The sequence below is a fragment of the Malania oleifera genome, chromosome 4 (assembly GCF_029873635.1).
Source record: "Malania oleifera isolate guangnan ecotype guangnan chromosome 4, ASM2987363v1, whole genome shotgun sequence".
Taxonomy (NCBI): domain Eukaryota; kingdom Viridiplantae; phylum Streptophyta; class Magnoliopsida; order Santalales; family Ximeniaceae; genus Malania; species Malania oleifera.
This window is the reverse complement of record NC_080420.1, coordinates 88,597,231-88,602,855: the sequence shown is the minus strand read 5'-3', so window position 1 is coordinate 88,602,855 and position 5,625 is coordinate 88,597,231. Positions and strand designations below refer to the sequence as shown.

Genomic DNA, 5,625 nt, shown 5'->3' with positions numbered 1-5,625 from the left:
ATACTTTAATATCTGTAGCATCTTGGTGCTATAACTGTGTAATCTGTCTGTACTTTCTTTCTATATAATCTGAGTGTTATGGCATTTAGGAAAACATAACTTTCTATATACTCTAAATATACTATTCTGAATAAATATTTGTATACTGATATATATATATATATATATATATATATAACTGTCTATGTAATTATCTGAAATACATTGTATATGTATACAAATTTTGTCTATATAAAATCTACAATTTCTATCTATAGTTGTATAACTTGAAATACTGAAAAACTGCATAAAACTCCATATCAACATCATGTACTCAGGCCACACATACTTTGAGAATTCACATTCTATATAATATATGGTACACATGCATATATATATATATATATATATATATATATATATATATAATTTCTGATAATATAAATAAATCTCCTAGCATAGTATATTTCCCTTACGTTATCTCTGAAAGGCCCCTACTGTACTCTAGCCCGATACCGCAGGGCTCTCCACTCAATTCCCTTAAAACCACATCCCCTAGAACAAAACATTAGTATTTCTTTGTGTATTGTATTTCCTATAATTGGGGAAAAGACAAATACTGAATAAAATGTTTTACCTTGAGATTGGGACGAAATCCAAATAAGCTTTTCCAAAGATCAGCTCTGGCAGACTTGTAGAGAACTTCGCTAGGAGCGTCATGGTAGCCTCAGATCTTTAATCTGGTGTGAAACAGGTGCGAAATCGAAGAGAGAAGGGGAGAGAGTCATAGGAGAGAGAGAGAGAGAGAGAGAGGAGAGTTCTACGCTAAAAATTTGTTTAAAATCCAGGCTTTTCACTATTTATAGGGCTGGATTCGTCGATGAGACACGTCACCTCGTCAACGAGTCCTTAATAATTTCGTCGATGAACTTCCTCCCTTGTCAATGAATTTCAGACTATCTCAAAAACCCTTCTCGGTATTTTCTCGTCGACGAGGTGTAACTTCGTCGACGAGTTCCCTTATGCACTCGTCGATGAACTCCCTGTGTTCGTCGACAAGGACTTGTGGAAAATATTTTGAGTTATTCTCTTCAAAATGCAATGTCATCGACGAAGCCTGCTGCCTCCATCCATTCGTTTTTCCATTTCCCTCTCTCTTAATATTTAAATATAATTATTTTTTAGGTCGTTACACTTCCCTTGTGCATGCCCTGGTTGAGACTCGTGAGAAATTAGGAACTTGAATCTTCGGTGTCTTTGACTAAGTCGCACTTTAGGGTTTTTCTGGTCGAGTTGATGGTCAAGACTTTTGGGATCTTGATCGTGAGGAAATCTTAAGAACTCAACATAGTCACCCCTTAAGGTCTCTTAGTCGACCACTTGGTCGATGCTCTCGGTATTTCTTAACTCAAGAGAGTTCAGCATCTCACCTTGGTCGCCCTTGAGGGTCACATGGTTAATCACCTAGTTAACCCTTGCTGCATTTCGATCTTAGTATGAGCTTTGGGGTATGCAATGGAAGACTAGGTCACCCATTGTGTTACTGGTTGCACCACTTGGTCAAGCAAAGACTTCCTTTTCTCTGATGATTTGAGGCTTTGGGAGTTCGGATAAACATCTAAATTTGAGCTTTGTGTATTGATGAGTACCTAAAATATATCATTTTAGATCCTCATTTACCTTTGCTTATCCTCCTTTTATTATGTATTTACCTAGAGTGATCATTGTTCAAAGTTATGCAAGGTTTGTTCATCTTTTCAGGAAAACAAGTTAAAACCGTGAAGTTAAGCCTTACTAGAAGCTAAGGAGAATTAGGAGGAATCAAAGCTCATATTCATATGAGCTCCAAAAGCTTCTGAGCATAATTGAACCAAAGGCCGTTGCTTGACCATGTGGCATGACCAGCAAACTACAAGGGCGACCTAGTCTCTACAACGGACTCTAAGGTTTAAACTGAGATCGAATTGCTACAAGGCTCGACAAAGTGACCATTGGGGTGACTACATCGAGATTTTGAGAGAAAAACTAAAATTTAGAGATATTAAGAGCCTCGACCAGGTGTTCAACCAAGAGACCCTCGGGAGAGAGTATGTTGAGATTCTGAGAGTTCCTGAAGACCGAGATACTGCAGGTCCGACCATCATCTCAACCATTTGGTACCCTGAGGTGCAATGAAGTCAAAGACATCAGAGATTTAAATCCCGAACTTCCTATGAGTCTCGACTAGAGCACGCACAAGAATGACGAAAGGGCGACTTGGTCGACAACAACAATCTGCTACGCGAGATCTTCTGCAAACATTCCTAAAATGTGGAACAAACTTTGTAAACTCTAAAGTTTATAAATAATCGCTAAGAACGCGAGCTCTGGGTTCTTCTTTGGCCTCTCTTAGGTTAGTGACAGACTTAAGATGTCATGGAAAGCAGCATTAGAATAGGAGTAGCATAGTTTTCTTTCTTATTTCGGTGAGTGCATACAGTGTTCGTTGGCATATGACCACCAGTGGAATTCTTGTGAAATCCATGTATATTACGCAGTCATTCCCCTTGTCATTCTCTGCGTTAGTGATAGACATTCGGAATAATAAATGGGTGATTTTGTTTACTTTTACTTTTATTTACATGCTTTGATTTACTGCTTTCAATTTATCTTCTATGTGTTTGATGAAGGAACGTGGAAAAGGATAAGCGCATCTTTGTATCAGTAAGAGGGAAGTATTGAGCTACGGATCCGCGGAGGTGTTCATCCATCATTGAGAAAGGGTATACTTTAGTTCCTGACCGTCCTCCAGAAGGTTGGTGCACCCTTGCTACCCTGTGCCCTCGATCGCCCCACTCCCACTTTGGCCCACTCGGGTTAGTACTTCTGTGGAAGTTTGGATAAACGTAGGTAGAGGCATGGCGTCCAGCGTCTGATTCAAACCTCAGCATCGCTTTATAGGAGTTGGGTAATTAGTAAAGTTACTTAATAGATTTTATCGCTTTCTTTTACTTGCTTTCCAGTAGGTAGACAACACACCATTCCAAAAATACCATCTTTTTACTTCCTTTTCATTGTAAGGTCATAATAAATTAATCCTGAAGTGGTGTACTAACTTCTCTTTAAGTCTCTATGGAACGACACCCGACTTACCCACTTTCTACAGAACTTGGGATTAGTTAGGTTATAAATATTTTTTTTGGTAGTTAAGGACCCAAACCTTGGCGAGCCTACCAAATTTTGGTGCCATTGTCAGGGACATGGCTATGATTATAAGCCAACTTCTGTTTTGAAGTGTTACAACCTTGCTCTTTTGATTTGCTCTCCTTTTATTTTCACTTTCTTCATTTCTATTTATTTTTTTTTTGTTTGTTTGCAATTGAAGTATGAATCTTTGTGCTTAATAGTGTGTATGTTTGGTATGAGTTCTTTGGAACCTGAGATAATTCTTATAGATCTAGAGATTGAAAAATCCCATAGGTCCTTTAGGAAACCTATCCCTAATCCAACGAAAGCTGAGTTGTTTGAACTTAAAGCCATGGCTGAAGATATTCCCCTGGTTCCTGCTGAGCAAATATCGGAACCTCGTGCTCCTCACCAACTTGTGGTGGGAGAGCAGCATCTAAGGTCTCTTAAGGACTACTTTGTACCTAACACATACACCTCGCCGCTGCTTTGTACCTAACACATACACTTTGCCACCGTGCATTCGGTTTCTAAATGTCCAAATGGCCTAAGTCGAGATTAAGACTTCAATCATCTTGAGGCTGCCCAACTTCCATGGGACTGCTAATGAAAATATTTATTAGCATTTGGATGAATTCTTGGAAATTTGCTCCACCAGCCGCATTCCTAATTTTAGTGAGGACACTCTTTGACTTAGGTTTTTCCCGTTCTCTCTAAAGGATAAGGACAAATATTGGCTGACGTCCTTAGAGTCAAACTTAGTGACCAACTGAGCCACCACATAACACGAGTTTCCTAGAAAGTTTTTCCCAATTGGGAAGACTAACTAGCTATAGAAAGCCATCACAAGTTTCTCACAGACGGATGGAGAACTCTTTTTTGAGACATGGGAGCGCTTTAAGGACCTACTTCGTAAATGCCCACATCATCTGGTCCTCAAGTGGCAACTAGTCCAAATGTTCTATGACGGATTGGCTGAGAAAGATAGGTATATGGTTGATGCGTCATGTGGAGGTACTTTCTTCACCAAGCTCGAGAATGAAGCCTTGACCTTCTTTGAAAATTTGGCAAAAAATTCTTAGCAGCAAATGGTTACTACCCATAGATTCCCTAATCCATCAAATTCTAAACCAAAATGAGTTTATGAATTAACCATTAACCGTGACCTAAATCCTACTCTACAAACCATATCCAATAAACTTGACCAATACTTGTCCTCACAACAACCACCACAAATAATGGCATGTACTGATCTTACACAATCTGCGCCAACCCTTATCAAGCATGTTATAATTGTCCACCTGCGTGTTCCCAACTGAAGCTTAGGAATAAGGAAGCGAGGACCACCCACCATTGGTATGATCAATAGACAACTAATTATGACCCAAACACCTACAGTGCCAGGTGGAAGCATAACCCTAATTCCTCTTGGAAACCACAAGCTCTAGGCCTGTAACCTCGATATTCTCCACAGAACATAAGTGCTGCGTTCCCTCATCCATATCCAACCCTTCATGAATCCCCTGAGGCGAGGCAAAATCATGCATTGTTTCAACAACCACCAATTCAACAAACTAATCATGAATCTTTTGAAGAGACGGTGTTGAAAACTTTACAAAACATAGAAGTAGATCGCCATGTGAAATAGCAAAGAATCCAGTCTCACTCGCTATCCATAGCTAAGATATAGACCACCATGGGGCAACTTGCCAAAGTAATTACTGAAGGGAGCAAAGGCAAGTTGCCAACCTAGCCACAGCTAATGCCTCCAGAGCAACGCAGAGTAGAGAATAAGACTGCACTAGACCCTTCACTGCATGACATTGATGCCCAGGCAGTAACCACATTGAAAAGTGGCAGGGAGATCAACAATCAGGTTGGAGAGCCAATAAGTCAGGTAAAAGGCAAAGAAAATAAGAATCCAGAACATAGAGAAATACATGCCCCCCTGCCTCATGAGCCTACAATAGACACCGAAACATCCACCATGCCATTAAATGAAACACTCCCCCACCATGTTCTCGTACCCCTATACCCTCCTGCTCTCAATGCACCCTTTAAATCCAAAAAGGAGACCATTAATGAACCATCATGGATACCTTTAAACAAGTTAAGGTCAACATCCCTCTTCTAGACACGATCAAGCAAATACCGGCATATGCCAAATTCCTCAAGGACCTATGCACACAAAAGCGAAAATCAAGGGTGCACATGGATAAGCAAGTCAAGCTAACTGACCACATAAGCTCAATCCTTTTGGGTCACCTCCCTCCTAAGCATAAAGACCTTGGTACTCCAATTATTTCATGTGTTATCGAAAATCACACAATTGATAAGGCTCTATTAGACTTAGGCGCCAGCATGAACCTTCTACTATACTTGATTTTCAAACAATTTAATTTAGGAGAACTGAAACCTACCCCAGTGACATTAAGATTTCCACATCGGTCAGTAAAGAAACCTCGAGGTATAATTGAGGAA

General features: G+C 39.9%; 1 non-coding gene across 1 annotated transcript; it reads right to left on the bottom strand.

Annotated features, from left to right (window-relative positions):
* Positions 1–3,972: 3,972 nt before the first annotated feature.
* LOC131154731 (small nucleolar RNA R71) lies at positions 3,973–4,078 on the bottom strand. Its single transcript, XR_009136642.1, has one exon. It is a non-coding gene; the product is annotated as a small nucleolar RNA R71 (small nucleolar RNA).
* Between the last annotated feature and the right edge of the window lie 1,547 nt (positions 4,079–5,625).